This window comes from Erinaceus europaeus, chromosome 1, assembly GCF_950295315.1.
Source record: "Erinaceus europaeus chromosome 1, mEriEur2.1, whole genome shotgun sequence".
NCBI lineage: Eukaryota > Metazoa > Chordata > Mammalia > Eulipotyphla > Erinaceidae > Erinaceus > Erinaceus europaeus.
Genome location: NC_080162.1, coordinates 6,716,603 through 6,738,636, shown reverse-complemented (window position 1 = coordinate 6,738,636; position 22,034 = coordinate 6,716,603). Strand labels below are relative to the sequence as shown.

General features: G+C 36.9%; 1 protein-coding gene across 1 annotated transcript in view; it reads left to right on the top strand.

Moving 5' to 3' along the window:
* The first annotated feature begins 18,098 nt into the window (after positions 1–18,098).
* PCDH15 (protocadherin related 15) overlaps positions 18,099–22,034 on the top strand; it is a 448,902-nt gene continuing 444,966 nt past the window's right edge. The window contains exon 1 of the mRNA XM_060189089.1: positions 18,099–18,214. The gene's annotated coding sequence lies outside the window, so the exon portion shown is untranslated. The remainder of the gene's footprint in view (positions 18,215–22,034) is intronic.

The following is a 22,034-nucleotide window of genomic DNA, read 5'->3' as shown; positions in this document are numbered from 1 at the left end:
TGAACAATTATACCATTAAGTAATTAATGTGATTGATTTGAAATACAAATTGTATAATATAGTTGTTGTTGATTGTTCTTATGCAGTTTCTGGAATATAACTGATTTCTGGAAATGACAGCTTTAATAATACATGCATCCCCTCCCCTCCTCCAAATGTCCTTTCGACAAAATAAAAAGTAAGGACAAGTGGATATAATGTTCTCACAGAACTGTGAACAATTGACCTCAAAATTGTATAGAAGTTAATATTTTTCCCATCTTAATGATCTCTTTACAGAAAATGCAATTCTTTAGCCACTATTAATTTGTGCTACTTACACGTTGAGTATCACCTTGCAAGTTCTTTGCTGCTCTGACATGATGTGATTTATTGCAGTTAATTGGGTGGCACTTTCTGGAAAGAACTGCCATTGGATTTTTCTTGGGAAATAGATATTTTGGTGGTTTCTAAAGAGAACTGAAGGAAAAAAAGGGGGAAGGAAGATGAAAGAATAATTAAAATAATTACTTACATTATGCCTGCATTTTAGAGTTTAGGTAAATTTCATGTCTTATTTAATTTATCTTTGAAATTTACTTATTGAAACGTGCTTACTGATTATGATAGTCTTATAGAACAATAGACTTAATATTTTCCCATTTCTGCTCGCTTTATTTTTTATTGATTTAATAATGATTTGCAAGATTATAGGACAAGAAGGGTACAATTCCACACAGTTCCCACCCCAAAGTTCTACATCCCACTCCCTCCCATAGAAGGTTCCCTATTCTTTATCTCTCTGGGAGTATGAACTCAGGATCATTATGTGGTGCAGAAAGAGGGAGGTCTGGCTTTTCTAACTACTTCTCCACTAGACATGGGGGTTAGCAGGTCGATCTATACCCTTAAGCCTATTTCTGTCTTTCCCTAGTGGGGTAGGGCTCTTGAAAGATGGGGTTCCAGAGTACATTGATGAGGTCCTCTATCCAGGGACTTCAGGTTGGTGTCATGGTAGGAACTGCAATTTGGTAACTGTAATTCTTTAATATATAAAGCAGAACAAAATGTTTAACAATCAGGAACCTAAAGGTAAGAATATAGCAGATGAGATTTGGGGTTTCCATTCTGGAAAACAAAAAAAGAGGTAGGTAGTCTATTTTAGGTATATTCAAAGGTGTCTGTGACTACTATTTTTTACCTGAGTCAGACAGCTATAATATGCAGGTGGGCTAAAGTGAGTCTCTGGGGTGATGATGTCCGAGTTGGAAGTAGCAGTAGAAATGTGGATCAGGGCAGAGAGTAGTTCCCAAACATGAGGGAAGTATATAAATATCACTAACTGTAAACCCCATCCATATGAGCTTTGGCCCTTATCTATTCATATTCAGCACAGGAGCCCTATAAGCTCTGCCTCGCTGTAGGACTGAACTCAAATCCTGTGGTCATAGCTAGGAACATTCTAGGCTGCTCTCATTTCAGAACTAATCTTCCTCGAGTGACAGACTGTGTTAACCCAGACTCCCTTCAGAAAGTTGGGCAGTCCCTACCGTTGTTGTTCTGCATTGAGGGCAAGGTCCTGCCGAGGCCCACAAGAGGGTTTATGATGTTGTTCCTGGTGGAGATGACCAGTGATGGTGGAGAGAGGGATCTGTTAGAGGTCCAGGCCCATCATAACAATGTGGGAATCCCAAGATTCCCTGACTAGGGTCCTGGTCTATATCTAGGCTCTGAGGCTCTGTTAGGAAGTTCACTACCAGGAATGGAATTAAGGAGTCCTATGAGCTAAGAAAGTTCTCACCAGAGTATCCGAGGTGAAGGGCCAGGTGATAGCCCAGGCCTAGTATCTCTGGACACTGTGTCCAAATGTCCAAAGTGAAACATTTCAAGGGGGCACTGGTTACACGGATGTGGTTGATATCAGCACATGCAGTATCAAATGATATCGATAGAGAGAAGTATTCAGGAAAATGGGCCAAACCCCCAACGTTCCAGGACTGGGAGAAATAATGGATTTTATTCTTAAGATATTTAAATGTGTATGCAATTTAGTTGTGTAATGAATACTGTGGATAGAATGTTTTTTTTTTCTTTTTTATATGTTTTTTAAAATTTTTAATTTTTTATATTTATTTATTTTCCCTTTTGTTGCCCTTGTTTCTTATTGTTGTAGTTATTATTGTTGTTGTTATTGATGTCATTGTTGTTGGATAGGACAGAGAGAAACAGAGAGAGGAGGGGAAGACAGAAAGGGGGAGATAAAGATAGACACCTGCAGACCTGGCTTCACTGCTTGTGAAGTGACTCCCCTGCAGGTGGAGAGCCAGAGGCTCCAATTGGGATCCTTATGCTGGTCCTTGAGCTTCACACCATGTGTGCTTAACCCACTGTGTTACTGTGCGACTCCCGGAATGATTTCTGTCCTTCCTAATATCAGCCTGACTATACCCTTTTTTAGTAATTTCTTTCTTTGCAGTTCACAAGAGAAAGAAAAGAGCAGATTCTCACGATGCTTCCTTGGTTGTATTTCTTTATATCTCACCGATGTATGTGTTTATACTTTATTGTTTTATAATTAAAAATTTTAAATTACATAATTTTCTTAGGATTAAAAATCGGTGGCAAAACTAGGTAGCTATGTGCAAATCTTCCAAAATATGAATAGTAAAATTTCATCTATTTTTCTCACTACATTTTAATATTTTATACATATGTCATTCTTAAATCATTTATCTAGATAATTTATTTTTTACAGCTTCATTAATAATTGTAGCAAACAATTCTGACAAATAATAGGTATTAAAGAAGTTTAAAATTTGTGAAATCTTTGCTTCAGGCATCACTTAAGACATGAAACATTATATTGTGGTAAAAATGCAAACTATTAAAAGAACAGTAGTCAAGGTAAAACTGTAAAATTATAGATGTGGTTTTTTTGTTTGTTTGTTTGTTTTTTAGTGTGTGTGTGAGGTCATAAGAATGGAGTCATGGATAAAGTTTTGAACTTAACAGCATGGTATCCCACATTTGATCCTTGGCATTGTGCCACAGTGATGCTCTGATTCTCAATCTCCTCTCTATCATGTTAATGAATTTTTGAAAAATTTGTTTTATATATTTTAATATTTATAAAATATATTTATAAATATGTGTATATTTATTAAATTATCATAATATGGTGACATTTTGCCTGTAGGCTACGTGAATTCTTAATGATAATATTTTAACATAGATATTTTATTAAAATGGATGCTTTAATTTTTTTAGAAAGGTCATTTCTTGATTTTAGCCAGTTTAGATATGTGACAGTCAGGCAGCCATTCTGGTCTACACCTCAATTCTTTGCTTCTACTGTCTGTTTTTGCATGACCTAAAGAATTAACTTCCTGTTCATTTATTAAATACATTTTCTGAATAGTCAGTCTTATTCATTATGTATTATTAATATGCGACAAAAATTAGATTTAGTATTGTAACAAAATCCCTATAGTTACAAAGATGAGGATATTTACAATATGTCCCTTAACATAAAAATGCATACATTGTAACTCTTTCTGAAATATAAGAGAGTATCAAATATCTAAACAGAAAATGTATCAGATGTAATATTTATATTTATTCTATTTTAAACATTTTATTTGATTGATTGATTGAGAGAGAGAGTAACCAGAGCACTGCTTTGCCCTCACTTATGGTGGTGCTAAGCATTGTACCTGGGACCTAGGATTCTCAGGCATGAAAGGATTTTGCATACTTACTGTACTTTCTCCCCAGCCTTAATATTTATTTCAGTTTCACGCTCCTATTGGTAGAACATACATTGCATTATCTATGTAACATTACAAATATGTGTTCTGAACTATATTTCTCTAAGTTTCTCACTACAACACTTATCATACATACTTATATGGACTTACATATATATGAATATTCATACAAATATAGGTGCAGGTGTACAGTCACAACTACATGAACCGTCAGGGGAGAAAGGCAAATCCTATATGATTTCACTTATATGTGGAATATAAACAACAAAGCTGACTGTTGGGCTGCGTCAGAACTCAACCAGGGCCAACCTGGGCTGCTGCTTACTCAGCGACATGGGGAAGGAACCAGGAACTCGTGGCTGAGTGGGAACGCAGTGCAATGCCTTTATTGATCAGAGAAAATGCCTTTATATCTTCTGAAACGGAAGTGGCAGGTAGGAAAAGGAAATGGCTAGGAGAGGGGGTGGAGAGAAGGAAAGAGCATGAAGGGAGCAAGCTTCCATCTAATCAGTGGGGATTAAACCAATACCCTGCAGGCAGGGCGGTTGAAAATAGACCACAGTGTCAAGTAATGCAGGGGACCTGGTGTAATGACCAACAGCTGACAGTACAAGTTTAACAAAATTATAGATACAGAAAACAGATGGGTAGTTAACAAAGAAAAAAAAAAAGCTAGTTTGTTTCTGCTTTTTGCTTGTTTGTTTGTTTGTTTGTTGCAAATGCATCTATGTCAGTTCTCTGGATTATACATATGAGTGAAACTATCCAGGAGATGCCTTCCATTTTTGTTTGTTTTGCTAAACATACTCACCTTCTTTTCCATTTATTTTGCCTCAAAGGACATACCATCTTTTTTGATTACAGAGTAGAATACATGTTCCATGCAAAATGGAATACATAATCCATAAATTCTTTAACCAGTCATCTGTTGAATGGCATTTAGGCTGTTTCCACCCTTTTATCTTTCTTACCCTTTTTTTTTTTTTTTTTACCTTTTTACCCTTTTGTGAATAATGCATCGATGAACATAGAAGTGCCTATGTCCCTTCAAATTACTACAAACTGCTTGTCCTTTGGATAATTATAAAAGACTGATACTGCTGGGACAAGAGATAATTCCATTTCGATTTGTTTAAAGACTTTCCACACAGGCATCTAATGGAGCTTCATCAGCTTGCATTCCCACCAGCAGTGTAGAAGAGTCCCTTTTCTCCACAGACTGTTTCTAAGACGTTGTCAGAACTATGGTGGTCACCTTTGGGCGGACAATGACACAGAACTTTGGTTGTGGGAACAGTGTGGAACTATACTCTGTAATCTTACAGTTTTGTAAAACATTACTGGTCATACATTTAAAAAATGACAAAAGTCAAATAAAAATAGAAATATCTATAAACTTTAAACTGATAAAAGTTTTTAGTATTTAGGTTTACTGGCATTAAAAAAAAAATTTGACAGAGTGTATGAAAAAGAATCAGAGTACCACCATGACAAATTCAGTGCCAGGAATTAGCTTTTCCTTTTTCTTCCTTTTATTTCTCTCTCTTTTTTTTTTCTTTCTATTTTATTGGGTAGGGCAGAGAGGGGAAGAAAGAAAGATAATCACCTGGAGACCTTTGTCATGGCTCATGAAGCATCCCTCCTGCAGTTGGGAACAGAGACTCAAACCCTTGCCCTTGCAGGTGGTAATAAAACAGAAACAGTGAAAGAGAGAGTGGGAGAGAAGCAGCACAGTACTAGAATTTCCCTTCATGCCATATCATTCTCATGTGGCAATGGGACTTGAACTTGGGTTGCATGAGAGACCGGGCATGCACTCTACCAGTGAATTTGTGCTCTAAGCCTAGTTTTACTGTGTGTGTTACCTTTGTTTCCTGGTTATCCATTCTGACTGGGTAATTCTGACCTCCAGAAATATGTTTGGGATGATTCCTATTCCTCCTTCATTTATTAGAGGACCCTGAGAAAAATAGGTTTAAGTTTAAGTTAGGAATTACTGTTTTCTTGGGATAAGTCCCTAGGAGAGAACTTGCCATTCTAAAAGTCAGTTTCTCATATTCTGAGGAATCTTCAGACTGTTCCCTGTAGGGGCTGTACAAACTTACATTCCCACCATATTTTAGAAGTTTTTTTTTTTTTTTTCCTCCTCACATCCTTGTCATCACTTGTTGTTTCTGCCTGGTTTTTCTTGTTTGTTTTTGTGTTGATGTATGATATTCTCATTGGTGAGAGCTGGTATCTCATTATTGTCTTCTTTTGCATTTTCCTCATAATCAGTAACTTTGAATATGTTTTGAAGGCCTATTGCCCATCTGGACATTGTCAGTGGTTAAGATTTTGTTTATATTCTCTTCCCAGATTTTAGTGGAGTTGTATTATATTGATGATGATGATGATGATGAGTGACTGAGTTGTGTTAACTCTTTACATATTTTGACTATCATTTCTTTATTTGATGTGTTGTGTGTATACATCTTCTCCAATTCATATATTAATTTGTAAATTCATGATCCAAATCTCTATCACTTCTTAGTATTTTATAAGTACTTTTAATGTAATTTCATTGTTTAGTATACATTTATAAAATCTTCATGTGCATTCTTGCTTTTATTTATTTATTTTAACTTTCATTTTAGTGTTAATGGATAGAAAAAAATTAATGAGCTCAACTACATGATATTGTCTTCTTGCTGATTTTTGCTCTGAAATTCTGTTTAATAATCTTTTCTGAATAGAATGTTATGAAATTAATATGTGTATTCTCTAGTTTATCTTCTAATTTAAATTTTTTTAAAAAATAATTTTTATTATTGGATAGAGACAGCCAGAAATCGAGAAGGAAGGGGAAGACAGAGGAGGAGAGACAGAGAGACACCTGCAGCCCTATTTCACCACTCACAAAGCTTTCCCCCTGCAGGTGGGGATCAGGGACTCAAACCCAGGTCCTTTTGCAATGGAACATGTGCACTCAACCAGGTGTGCCACCACCTGGCCTCTACTTCTAATTTATATTTTGCAGATATATAACTGCATTGTCTTTATAATAGTTTCTATATGATTGTTGATATAACTATAATAAATCTACTTGAGAACCATGACTGCACAGATTTATACTATTTTTATTTTCATAAGAACTTCTGAGATCTATTCCCACAATCACTATCATGCAGAAATCATTGACTATTTGTGTATACGATTTCTATATTATTTACTATATTCAGTATTTATCCGTAAGTGGAAGTTTGTAGCTTATGAGCAATATCTTCTCTCTACATCGAGTGAGTTCAGATTGTTAATTTGTTTCTGGAATCCTCATATAAATAAGATCATAATATATTTGTCTTCCTATCCCTTACTTCACTCAGAACAATCCCTTAAAGAAGGTTGAGTGGGATTTCTTTTCAATGCAAAAATTTCAGATATGTGTGCATTTGTCTATGTACATATGTTTAAACATACATATATGTCTCTACTCAGTCTCAGCTCATCCATCAGTGGACTGTAAGGTTGTTTCCTTATCTTTGGTATTGTACATCATTCTGGAACAACTGTAAGGAAGCAGATATCTTTTTGACGTATTATTTAACTTTCTTCAGAGAAATTCTCAGAAATGAAATCTCTGAATCATATGGTAATTCTGCCTCAAAAGAGGCAACTGAATATTGTTTTCTACTGTGGCTGCCATAATTTACATTCCCACTAAAAGTACACAAGGCCATCTGGAATTTAGTTTCATTGTGCCGTAAACTAGGAATTCCCCTAATGGATGTGTAGTTGATCCAGTGCTATTTGTTAGAAAGGCCTCTGAATTCCTATTCAATTGTAGTGTTCTACCGTGAGTCAGCTGGCCCTTTGTGAAGATCACTTTTTTGCTATTCCAATGGTACATTTGTTTACTCTCAAGCCAGTATTTCAATGTCTCAGTTTTGATGGTTTTAAATTACAGTCTGGAATTTGGGTAGTGTAAAACTTCCAAATTAGTTATTTTTAATATGGGTTTTTCATGGCCTATGAATTCTCGTATACACTTTTGGTGTCTACTGAAAACCTTACTATCAATTATTAAGTTTAACATTTGATATTTGTACCAGAGTACATATCCATATTTTTGACTTACTATATTTTTCCTTGTTATTTTATTTATACAGATATGTAAGCACATTAAAAAATGTATACTTAATTTATTTCTGAAAATTAGTTCAATTTTCACATCCCTAGGTAGGAAACATTATTCAAACAAGATATCTCAATTGATACAGAAATTAAATCAAGCCTAACTCTCAAAATGTCTACTTGATGTGACTTTCAGCAACATTTTACTTAATGATACTTTTTGTTAAGTAAATGCAGTGCTTAATTCTGCTAATTCTATATTGACACATTTGTCTACTAACTCACATGTAGTTATAACTCTAAATTCAATAGTAACAAAGATTGGTTATTAACAGATATACGTAAAGTGGGGAAATGTTTGAGTTATAAGTATGTGTACATTTTTTATTAGTGATTAACAACTCTATAATTCCCACTACCAGAGTTCTGTATCCCATCCCTTTCACTGGAAGCTTCCCTCTTTTATTTATTTTCCATCTGGAAGTATGGACCAAAATTCTTTATGAGGATTAGAAGGTGGAAAATCTGGCTTCTGAATTTTAATTTTTATTACCATCTTTATTTATTGGACAGAAACAGTCAGAAATTGAGAGGGAAGAGGGAAATAGAGGGGAAGAGATACAGAGAAACACCTGAATTCTGCTTCACCACTTGTAAAGTTTTCCCCTTGCAAGTGGGGCCCGGGGGCTCAAACCCAGTTGCTTACACATTATAACATGTGCTCAACCAGATGTACCACCACCCAGCCAGGGAAGGTCTGGCTTCTGTAATTACTTGTCAGCTGAGCATGGTTATTTTCAGGTCAATCCATACCCAAAGCAGGTTTCTGCCTTTCCCTAGTGGGGTAGGACTCTGGAAAGATTAAGTTCCAGGACACATTGGTGAGGTTGTTTTCCCAAGGAAGTTAGGTAGGTATCTTGGTAGGTAGTATCTGCAATTTGGTGGCTGAAAATCAGTAAGATATAAAGCACAGCAAGTTGTTCAATAAATAGGAAACAAAATATAAAAATAGAGAAAATGGCTCTAAGGGTCTTCATGTGGAAAGTATCTAGGAAGTCTATTATAGGTATGTTCCAAGGGGCTCTTAACTAGTAGTTTTTGCCTGTGCTCGATAGCTAACATGAAGGTGGGCCAAAAGTATTGTCTGGGAAGATGGTGTCAGAGTTGAGAATAGAACTTGAAAGCTGAGAATATGGGCTCAAGATCAAATTGATGGGATTTATAGTCAACAATATTTATATACTTTTCCTATATTTGGGAGATACTCTCTTCCCTGATCCAGCTTTCTAGCCATTTTTCCAGCCATGACATCATCTCCCCAGACAATAACTTGGGTCCACCTGTATATCAGATGTCAGGCTCAGGAAAAAAAATAGTCATGGGCCCTTTGGAATATACCTAAAATAGACCTACTAGCTATCTCCAAAATGAAGACCCCAAAATCTTCATCTGCAATATTCCAGTTGTTAGGTTCATGATTAGTCAACAATTTGTATGGCTTTATATGTTAACTCTTTTCCCAGCTACCAGCTTCCAGATGCTACCATGAGGCAAACTGGACATCCCTGGGAAGATGACCCCACCAAGGTGTCCTGGAGACCTGCTTCCCCAGAGTTCTGCCCCACTAGAGAAAGAGAGAGACAGGCTGGGAGTGTGGATACACCTGTCAATGCCCACATTTATTGGGGAAGCAGTGATAGAAGCCAGACCTTCCACCTTCTGCATTCTGGGTCCATACTCCCAGAGGGCTAAAGAATAGGAAAGGTATCAGGGGAGGGGATGGGATTCGGAGATCTGGTGGCGGGAACTATGTGGAATTGTACCCCTCTTATCCTATGGTTTGTCAATGTTTCCAATTTATAAATAAAAATTTAAAAATATAAAAAAAATAACTTGAAAGCTGGGTCAGGGTAGAGTAGCTCCGAAATTTGTGTGAAGTATATAAATATCATTAAAGGTAAACCCCACCAATATGATCTAGGGCTCCTCTCTATGCGTATTTCATACAGGAGCCTGTGTGACCTCTGAGTCACAGTCAGTCTAAGCTCACAGTCCATGGTCACAGTTGGGAACATTCTAGGCTGCACTCATTTCAGGACACGTCTTCCTTGAGTGGCAGAATAGGATGGTCCACCCTTCCTTTGCAGAGTGGGGCAGTCTCTACTCTGGCTACTTTCTAGTGAAGGCAAGGTCCTATAGATACCCATAGCATTATGAAGACAGTCCTGATGGGAGTGGCCAGTGATGCTGCAGAGAGGGATCTGTTAGAGGTCTAGGCCAATCATGTCTATGTAGGAATCTCGGAATTCCCTGACTAGGGCCCCAGTTGATGGGGTGGCCTGGCAGTAAACAAAAAGTCATCATTAAAGTGTGTTGGTCTCTTGCCTTTATCCAGATTTTGTCGTCATGACTTTATCTGTGAAAGTTAAACTTAGAATGATTGAGGGAAGTGAAGTTGGGGGTAGGAGGGGAGGGTTTGTTAGCATAAGTAGAATACATTTGATTAAGTACTTTATGGTAATTTTTTTAGGTCTTTTCATTTGCTTGCTGCAGTTTTTGAGTCTAAATCTACTCACTGCAGAGTATTGAGAAACTTTAAGGTATACATTTTTCTCCTACCTTATGTCCTCCTGTGGACATGTTTCCTATTCCTCAGGCCCTGTTCTATATCCGGGATCTATAACTTTGTTAACTTTGTTAGGAAGTGCACCACCTGAAAAGAAACTAGCAAGTTAAGTTCCTTGAGCTGGACAAGGTCTCACCAGGGCTTTGAGGCTGGAGGGTTGACATACTAGGCCTGGCATCTCTGGACACAATCTGAAGTGAAACATGTCAAAGTGGCACTGGTTATGTTGATTTGGTTGAGATCAGTAGATGCTGTATCAAATGATATGGATCAAAAGAAGCATTAAGAAAAACAAGCAAAGCCCCAGAGGTTCCAGTACTGGGAGGAATTTGGATTTTAAAGAAAAATGAGGACGATTTCTTACTGCCTTAGAGTTTAAGAAGAAAATAAATAATTATTATGACCAAGTTACTTGGGAACTTGCTTTACTTTGAAAATCCCAAGCTTTGGATATACCATACCATATAGGACTTTACCTCAATTTATCTCATTTAATGCTATTTATAAGTAACTATATCTTTGATACTGACAAAACCAGTTGCTTCTGGTCTCCCTGGTCTAAGATTATAGGTGATTTATTATTTCAAAAAAAATTATTATTGGAAATGCATTAACAATTTAAGTCTGGTTTTAGGATTCAGTCAGTTTACAAATTTGGAATATTAAGTGCTTACATTAAAGAAATATGTACTCAGAACTGAAATCTATACATTTGAAGAGCTTGAAACATTCAATCTATTTTCCTACCTCATACTGGATAAAATAGTGATTAATAAGACTAAGAAACCATCATCCAAAGTGACTCCTTACACAATGGGAAAAGACACTTATATGCCATATATTAGACAAGAAACTAATAGCCAAAATATATAAAGAACTCACCAAACTTAGCAACAAAAAAGCAGATGCCCCCAATGCAAAAGTGGGAGAAGATATTAACAGAATATTCACTACAGAAGAAATACAAAAGGACAAAAGACATATGAAAAAATGTTCCAAGTATTTTATGGTCAGAGAATTGTAAATAAAGACAACAATGAGATACCACCTCACCCCTGTGAGAATGTCATACATCATAAATGACAGTAACAACTAATGTCTGAGAGGTTGTGGGGCCAAAGAAACCATGGTTCATAATTGCCAAAACTAGGAAGCAACCTAGGTGTCCAAAAACAGATAAAGGGCTGAGAAAGTTGTGTTACATATGCACAATGGAATATGACTCAGCTATTATGAATAATGAACCACCCATCTCCCATCCATTTTGGATGGAGCTAGAAGGAATTCCGTTAAGTAAGACAAACCAGAAGGAGAAAGATGAGTATGAGAAAGAATAACAGACAGGGAAACACAAAACTGAATTTGATTGGGTTTGCAATATTGCACCCAAGGTGAAAGACTGGAAGGTAGTTGGAACGGGGGGTTGAATAGATTTTCAGCTCCACTGTAGTGGGGTGAGAGTAAGGACACAGACCTTTGGTGATAGAAATGGTATTAATATAGACTCCTATTAATTCAGTCTTACAAATCACTGTTTATTAAATGTGTATGATTTTGAAAACATGTACTGGGTAGAGATAGGAAGTGATTGAAAAGAAATGGAGAGAAAAGAGCAGCATTGCAGTTCACTGAAGTTTCCCCTCTGCAGGTGGGGTCAGGGGGCTTGAACCCTGGTCTTTGCACACTGTAACATGTGAGCTCTCTAGATATGCTGTCTCCCAGCCACTGTATATATATATATATATATATATATATATATATATATATTCACATCAAAGAGTATGTCAGTCTACTATCTTATCTCTTATGCTTTCAACTAACATATTTTAATCATCTAAACTATATTTTATATTTTTGTAGTTTTTTAAAAATTATTTTAGCATTTAAATAGCCCCCCAAATGACATTATCAGTTGTGTTCATCCCTAGTCCAAGAAGGCAGTTATATCTCTTATCTAGAAAATGACTCAACTGACAGACTTTTGAACTTGTATTTCCAACATTCCTTATTCAATCCTCAGTGCTGCACAGATTGGAGTGGTGCTCTGGTTTCTCTTCATATGTATAAGTAAATAAATATTAAGAAAATGTGTATTGATGATCTTCATTCATGCATAAGCTATTATGTGATTGACTGTGATATATAAACAGGTCACGTGTATGTTATATAAATTGCTAGGAAATAAAATAAAAAATGCATCAAGCTTTTGTATTGGCCAGTTTATGAAATGCAACTAGAAGTTTGTAGGAATCTGTATTTCCTACCACATAACACATTAGATAAATACCAATTTGAATTTACATTACAAAATATAAAAATTTTAAATGAAATTTATAAGTAGCAGTATTTGGATGGTGCTTACGTGAAACAACATGAAAAATATTTAGAAGTGATCATCTTTTTATTGTTAATTAGTTTAATTTGGCCCTACTGCTAACAGGGTAAGAGAAATAATTTCACCATTCCACGTGTTCAATAAGAGTAGACTTTTTACTATATTAATTATGATATCTGATTTTGTAATTATTTCCTCACAATGATCAACTAATTTCTTTTTCTTAAGGTTGAAACTTATTAGAAAATATACTAAAATAAATATTAAAATAAAAAAGCAATTAAAACTACTTGTGTCCCTTCTGTTAGCTATAGTTCAGCTTTTAACATAATGTTGACAGGACCTTTATAAACCATAATTACTATGAATAATAAGAAACACAGATCTTTATATAAACACTGAATTCAATATTTCTGTGTGAAAGAATTAAGAATCAAATTATCATTGAATGGAAATTGTCTCTTTTTTAGATACTGCTGATAAGGTTTATGTCCATTGGGTAGCTGTGACCCACAAGAAACCTCCCAGTTTCCATATGGATATCCTGATTTTTCATATGCATCTTTTAAAAAAAATTTAAATGTTTATTTACTTTCCCTTTTGCTGCCCTTGTTGTAGTTATTGATGTCGTTGTTGCTGGATAGGACAGAGAGAAATGGAGAGAGGAGAGGAAGACAGAGAGGGGGAGACAAAGACAGACACCTGCAGACCTGCTTCACCGCCTGCGAAGCGACTCCCCTGCAGGTGGGGAGCCGGGGTCTCAAACCAGGATCCTCATGCTGGTCCTTGTGCTTTGCGTCACGTGCGCTGAACCCGCTGCGCCACCACCGGAGTCCCCATATGCATCTCTTTAAGCCATTTAATTTTCTGGCTTTGACTTCTTTTCTTTTAAAATTGCATTTATCTCTGCATTTGCTTTATTTCCTGGTAGTTGTTTATCATCATTTATAAAATAAATCACATGAACTAAATCAGTGACACCCGCAGGCAGATGCCCAAATTAATAACCATCCCATGCACAGATTGCCCTTCAGAAAACCAAATTCATATTTCTGAGCCTTGCTGGAATAGTAAAAGAAAGAACATGGCCATCTGCAATGCAGATGGCCCATGAAAACTGTGAATAAATGTGTATAACAAAACAAAGACTCTAGTAGACACCCTGACTGTCCTATGAAGCTTTTTAGCCATCATGCAATATTCAGAAACACAAAATACCAGTGAGAATAATTAACAGCGAAATATTAATATATATTATTTTGTGCTTATACCTATCTGCACACAGCTATAAACATATTCCTATTGAATAAATACATAAAAGTCAGTGAATAAAATAGAATAATGACACATTACTTTTACAATAATATGTGTCGACTCCTTTTACCTTCTTTTCATTTAGTATATTATAGTTTATCTTCTTTTTTATTAATTTTTAAATATTTATCTATTCCCTTTTGTTGCCTTTGTATTTATTATTGTTGTTGTTATTGATGTTGTTGTTGGATAGGACAGAGAGAAATGGAGAGAGGAGGGGGAGACAGAGAGGGAGAGAGAAAGACAGACACCTGCAGACCTGCTTCACCGCCTGTGAAGTGACTCCCCTGCAGGTGGGGAGCCGGGGGCTGAAATCAGGATCCTTACACTGGTCCTTGTGCTTTGAGTCACGTGGCTTGTGCTTAGCTTGCTGCACTATGGCCCGACTACCTGTCTTATTTCTTTTTAGTCTTGCCAAACTTTTCATATTATCAAAACTGCTTTATTGCCTCATTTTTTCAGCTTTTTCTTTTATATTATCTTCAAACTTTGTAGCCATCCCTATATCTGAACCAGTTAATCATTTGAATGGTAAACCATGCCCATCACTTCAACCCCTGTCACATAGTGGCTTTCAGATTATCTGATGTCACAAGCACTGAGAAATCTTCCAGACTACTCCCTCAAGTGACAGAGCGAACATTATCTCCAAGTTGGCTTCTAGAAACTTTCCACTTGCATATTACTACTATCTTAGAGTTTAGTCCTCTCTCTGAAATGGTTTTAAATCGAAATAAAGAATTTAACCTTATCTGGCAATTTAAATTCTACTTTGTAAATAATCAACAGCATCAAGATTTATTATTTATTCTTTTTTTAAATATTTATTTATTCCCTTTTGTTACGCTTATTGTTTTATTGTTGTAGTTATTGTTGCTGTTATTGATGTCGTTGTTGGATAGGACAGAGAGAAATGGAGAGAGGAGGGGAGGGCAGAGAGGAGGAGAGAAAAACAGACACCTGCAGACCTGCTTCACCGCCTGTGAAGCGACTCCCCTGCAGGTGGGGAGCCGGGGGCTCGAACTGGGATCCTTATGCTGGTCCTTGAGCTTTGCGCCACGTGCGCTTAACCTGCTGTGCTACCGCCAGACTCCCATTTGTTCTTGTTTTAAATGTTTATTGATTTATTATTGGTTAGAGATAGAGATAAATTAAGAGGGTATGTGGGAAACAGAGAGTGAGAGACACAGAGACACCTGCAGCTCTGCTTCACCACTTGTGAGGCTTTCCTCCAGCAGGTGGGCACCAGGAGCTTGAATTAAATTAATATGAATGTATTTTATACTAAATCAAGGCCATCTTTTTTATTTATTTATTTTTAATTTTTATTATATTTATTGGATACAGACAGTCAGAAATTGAGAGGGAAGGGAGGGATAGACTGAGAGACAGAGAGACACCTGCAGCCCTGCTTCACCACTTGTGAAGCTTTCCCTCTGGGGAAATGGGGGCTGGGGGCTCAAACCTGGGTCCTTGCGCATTATAGCATGTCCTCTCAACCAGGTGCACCACCCCCCAGCCCCTATTTGTTTTTATCTGTTGGGATGGGGTGGATGGGAGGATAATGGTTTACAGTACTATTGTTGACAAATGTGTACAGTTTCCCATGTCCTTGTGATGGTTGTGTGTGAAAACCCCTCACCCCCAGCTTAAGTCCCTTCCCATTAGTGCATACCAGGGCCTAAAGAAAGGACCACACACTTGAAAGATTTAGCCTTTGTAAGATTTTTTTTTTTTAAGTTTTTTTTTTTTTTAATTCTCTCCAAGTACTTCAGGCTCTATCACCTGCTCTCCTGTCTTGGACAAAGAACTCACTTCATCCTTTCACCTTCATTTCCCTCCTTTATTTTCCTTTCTCTCCCTCTTTTCCTCCCCCCTCCTCGTGTTCTTTACTTTCTTTATATCAAGGAAAAGCTTTTCTTTTGTAACTATCCTTATACAAACTGAAAGTTATGTATAGGAAACGCCTTGGGAGTTTTGATTATGAGCTTGGTGTCATTTTGATTCCACTGAAGAGAAACTCTGTTTAGAATTATCTCTCATTCTTTCTTTTGGATAAACTGAAAAAATCTCTGATCTGTTTTGAAACCTTCTTTTTTTATTATATTTATTTATGGGATAGAGATAGAAACTGAGAGGGAAGGGGGAATTAGAAAGGAAGAGAGACAGAGTGAAACCTGCAGCATTGTCACACTAATCACCACTTGTGAAGCTTTCCCCCTGCAAGTGGAGACCCAGGGCGGGAGCCTGGGTCCTTGTGAATTGTAACAGGTGTACTCAACCAGGTGTGCCACTACCTGGCCCTCTTGAAATCTTCTAGTAGGTTTTTCTTCTCAGACACAGCTCCATATGGCCCAAGGTCACTCAAATGCTCTCGGATACCCCAATTATTTGTGGTGGTGGTGGGGGGGGGCAGGTGGAAGCACAGGGTTAAGCTCACATGGCGCAAACCACAAGGCCTGGTGCAACTATCTAGGTTCAAGTCCCTGGCTCCAGGGGAGTCACTTCACATGCAGTGAAGCAGGTCTACAGGTGTCTGCAGGTGTCTGTCCTCCCCTCCTCTCTTGATTTCTCTCTGTCCTGTTCAGTAACAACAATGGCAACAAAATGGATTCATAGTGAGTGCAGGAACCAAGCCCCAGGGATAACCCTAGAAGCAAAAAAAAAAAAAAAAAAAAGACAAAGATAAAAGTTACTCTAAAATTTTCCCGACTGAGTAATACAAACTTTAAATCAATATTCCCTTCATACCCACTTGGGTTTCACTATCACTGTTTTGAAACTTTTTAACCACTTTTCTTTCAATAATCTTCAATTTGGAGTTATAGATGCCTTTTAGTTGTTAGCCTGTAAATAAGGTTTCTGCTATTCATGTTTCTTTTTCTTTTTTAAAAATTATTTATTTATTCCTTTTTTTTGCCCTTGTTTTATTGTTGTAGTTATTATTATTGTTATTGATGTCATTAGTGTTGGATAGGAAAGAGAGAAATGGAGAGAGGAGGAGAAGACAGAGAGGGGAAGAGAAAGACAGACACCTGCTTCACTGCCTGTGAAATGACTCCCCTGCAGGTGGGGAGCCAGAGGCTGGAACCTGGATCCTTAAGGGGATCTTTGCGCTTTGCGCCACGTGTGCTCAACCCGCTGTGCTACCGCCCAACTCCGCATATTCCTTTTCTTAATGTGATTTTTGAGAGAAGAGCTGAAGTGCTTCATCTTGAAACTGGGAATCACAGAGGTTGTTTCTTCAAGTTCATCTGAAGGATTTAGTATTTTGCTCCTTCTGCTCAACATTTGGGATTGTTAGAATTTGTATTCACTTAAACTACCGTGGATTACAAAGGGTTTTATTTATTTTCATGTGTAGAAAATAAATTATTTTTATTTTCATGTGTAGAAAAAAATGATGGTTTCCTTAATACATTTTCCTTCAACATGTGGGCATATTGAGTAGGAGAGAAAATAGCTTTAGAGACTTCATCTCCTCTATTCATGTAAATGGGATTATATTGTTCTGGAATAAATAAATACCATGGTGAATTAAAAGCAAAGAGTATTCTTTGAACAAAATCTTCATGAACAATGACTCCAACAGATTTTTATTTTAAATCTTAATCTCACGTACAAGATGCCTCTGAATGTAAATTAAATATGTTAATTTGTTAACAAACAAGCAAATGATCTTTTTCCAAACTGTAAGCAGTACGTTGTATGAAAAAATGTTGAAGATTTTTCTATCAGGTGACTCTCTGTTTTTTTCTTCACGTTTTTTTAATTTTAATAAAAGTCTGTTTGCCAGGACTGTTGTCATCAGGGCACAACCTCACATGTCCATAAAATAGATGATATCAGACACTCACCCACCATAGATTGCCATGCTTCCCTCAGTTTTGGCTTCTGTACTAGATCCCCTCTGGTCATCCACTGATGAACTGAGACTTGCAATTTGATTTTCTTTTCCAGCTCACTCCAGTTGGCACTACGATATTTACAGGGTTTTCAGGAGACAATGGAGCTACAGACATTGATGACGGCCCAAATGGACAGATAGAATATGTTATTCAGTACAATCCAGATGACCCGGTATGTAAATACTTACTTCCAATATGATTTGTATTTTTTTTTAATTTTTTGTATTATCTTTATTTATTGGATAGAGACAGGCAGAAATCAAAAGGGAAGGTGATGATAGAGAGGGAGAAAGACACCTGAAGCACTGCTTACAAAGCTTCCCCCCTGCAGGTGGGGAGAAAAGGCTCAAACCCAGGCCCTTGAATGTTGCAACATTGGCTCAACCAAGTGCACCACCATCCTGCCCCCATGATTTCTATTTCTTGTTCTGTATCTTACAGTATATCTGATATAGCTGAAATAAACAGAAACAAATTAAAACATGGTATTGACCTTGAAGAGTAAGAACTCATAATGATTTACCCCACAAATGCTCTCTGAGAACTAAAGGAATTATAATGTGTATAGATTATCTCATTTTATTCTCACAAGTATACAAGCATAGTAACAACTTTATTGTAAAGGAGAGGAAACAGGCTCATCATGATGTAATATTCCACTGACTGCAAGTACTTTTAAGCTATAGAGCAAGAGACTTAAAATTCAGAGAGGTAAACACTGTTATTGATTCTTTGTGTTGTAACCAAATAGTTGAAACACTCACATTAAAATTGTTAATAATCTGACAACAAAAGAAAGGGGGGGAGAACCATGGGTAAAGGAAGGTCAAAGGGAAATTGGTAAAGACTTTTATATTTTTTCCACAAAAACGTGCTTCTACTTGTTTGCAAGTAGTCAGAGACAATGAAAACAAGAGATGAGGAAGAAATGAAACAGCAACAGATAAGAACAATATGGAACAGAAAGGATTAAAGAGATATCACAGGGAAAAGAACAGGATAAAACATAAATAAAGACTAGCTGGCTGGACATTCTGTTTCAAGCTAATCAATGTCCTTTACTTTGTAGCTTATTTTAATGTGTTTCTGTTGTTTTTGAAACAGTCCTAGTTTATGCATTTATAAATGATTTGGAAGTACAATTACTCCACTCCTGAATGGTGTGACCTCCCACCACCACCACCACCACCAAGACCACCAATAACAGGCATCAGTGTCCCTCCAGGGAGCATCTTTAGTACCATAGCTTGGAAGTCTTCACAAGAATTTGAATCTGAGATTTTCCTCAAAATGTTGTCTTGCTCTACCATTGCCATCTCTTTTCTCTATCTAACCATCATGTCAGATTCCGCAGGAAGACTAGAGTCAGGAGTCTATATCTGAGCTTCTCTGGGTAGTGGCCACAGATGAGACTGGATAAAACTTTATTCCATCCATTTCATCCCAAAAGACACAATATCATCTGTCTGATGAACGCTTAATAACTCTTCTTTGTATCTAACTTCTTTCCTTTCCTTAGCAGCCTACATTTTTTACCCCCTTGTCATTGAGTTTTGATAGTTTTGCAAAGATGTGCATTTCCGCTGGTTGCTTTGCATTCATGGACTTAGGGATGTGCTCTGCCTCTTGGATGCATATGTTCTGAGCATTGCCTAAGTGAGGAAATTCCTTAGCTATAATTTCTCTGAATATATTCTCCGTTCCTTTCATCCTATCCTCTTCCTCGTGAATTTCTATCACTTGACCTTTTGATGGAGTTTGAAATTCCACAAATAATTACTTCATTTTTTAAGCCTTTCCTCTCCATCATTTTTAAATTGAAAGAGTGGGTTAATTGTAGCTGAGATATTCATTATTCTGCATGAGTGATTCTGCTTCCTAAGCCTTCTACCTGAGCTTGTATTTCATTAAAAGTGTTTTTCACTTCCTGCAATTCTGTTTGAAGGTTTCCTTTCATGCTTCCTAACTGCTTAGTAACTCAGATTGAAATTCTTTTGTATTTTCTGATTTCTTAGAGAAGTTTGCCGAGAGCTCTTATTTTGTCTTTCCTAACTCCTTAGTGAAATATTTTTTCAACTCTTGAATATGATTCTCCATACTATATATACATTCATGGAGAGTCCTCATGATGAGCTTTCTTTAGTCTTTCTCTGACAGTTCCTCTGTGTCTATAATTTCTTGAAGTTCTTCTGTTTTCATTTCTCTCTCTCTTTCATATCTGGAAGTTGGTTTCTGCATCCTTTCCTTTTATGTATTTATTGTGCTGATTATTGTTGGCCAGCAGTTGGTGCTATTGTTGCCATCATTGGACTTCACTTTGTTTATAAGTTGGAAGGTGTGGGGGAGTGGGAGCTGGGATTACTTTCTTGTTAGTTCCTTGAGCTATTTTGTACTTTGTGTGGTGTGTTTATGGTTTCTCTGTATGAATTTAGTCTAAAACCAAGCTCCAGGGGGTTGTTACTCGGCATTTACTATGCTCAGAAAAGCAGAGCTCAATTTAACACTTAGCTTCCAGTTGATGTGAACGTTCTTTATGGACATCTGCCTTGATTTGGTCACAGAACAGTCTCCTTTTTATCAGATATGTCCTGTAACCTTGTTCAGTAGGCTAACAGCCCCGAGGTGATGGGTTTAATGTTCATAGGTCTCTCTCTCTCTGTGCCTCTCTGTCTCTCCCTCTCTCACAGCACACCCATCAGCTCTGCATAGAGGGAAACTTGAGCCAAACTCTGCCTGAGCACTTGGCCTCTGTGTGTTTACTTTTAGTACTCAGTCCCTTCTCTCCCCAACACACAAGTACCCACCTGAGGCTACAGTGCCTTTAGAGATTTTGAGGTGAGGGTGAATTGTATAGAAATCTTTGGGGAAATATACCCTTGTGACAACAATTCTATACCTCATCAGTTACTCAGTAAATTGTAATTAAAAACATAAACATTTAAAAAGTTATCTTTGAAAAAGTAGTTTGACTTTCTATACAAATTTATTTTGTGAAATAGAAGGGATGACAACTTTACTCAGTTCTTAATAGAAAGCAAATGGAAGGTTGACTTTGCATTATTAAGATGTTTCTAGCTATGTTTCCTTGTGATGTGTATAGAAGTAGAGGAGATGAGAAGGAAGAATTAGGCATCTTTACTAATTAACACAAAATCAGTGTTCAAATATTGCAAACTCTTCTTTGACTAAAGCGAAGAAATTTGCTTTTAATCCGTGAACCAAAGTAGAATATTTCAAATAAAAGTTGTCTTTTTCTTGTTTCTTTTTGAGCATATTTTTAAAAATATTTGCCTTTATTTATTATTGAATAGAGACATCCAGAAATTGAGAGAGGAGGGGGACATAAAGACGGAGAGAGAGAGAGAGAGAGAGCTGACAGAGAGAGACAGAGACCTGCAGCCCTGCTTCACCACTCCTGAAACTTTCCCTCTGCAGGTAGGGACCAGAGGCTTGAACCTGCATCCTTGCACACTGCAATGTGAGCGCTTAGCCAGGTGCACCACCCCCTGGCCCATATTGAACCTATTTTTAAAAAGAAAATAATTATCTCAAAAATAAATAGGATGAGATTAAGATAAAAAAAAAAGCCTGTTGAGATGATTGATCAAAGTTAGTGTATGCCTGCTGGTACTATCTTCTATCTATATATTTGCCCATTTTTTTCCTGTGGTCTTCTCTTCCTTTCTAAGTCACACCTATAATTACTATTCCTTCTGAATGTCTTTCATTTTTTTTTTTTGGTTCTTCTTTCTCTGGGTCTTAATGGAACTGGGTTTTAGAGTCCTCTCGCACTATTTGTAGTATATGTGGGGTAGGGGGACAAGCTTGAACCAAGGTCACACATATGGCAAAATAGCACACTGCTCAAGGTGACTATGAAATATGACTTAAAAGAATTGTGTTGTTGACTTAGAAATACTCAGACTATAATACAATCAAAGAAACATTTATTTAATAATAGAAACATTGTTTTGTGTTCACAGCCAAATAAC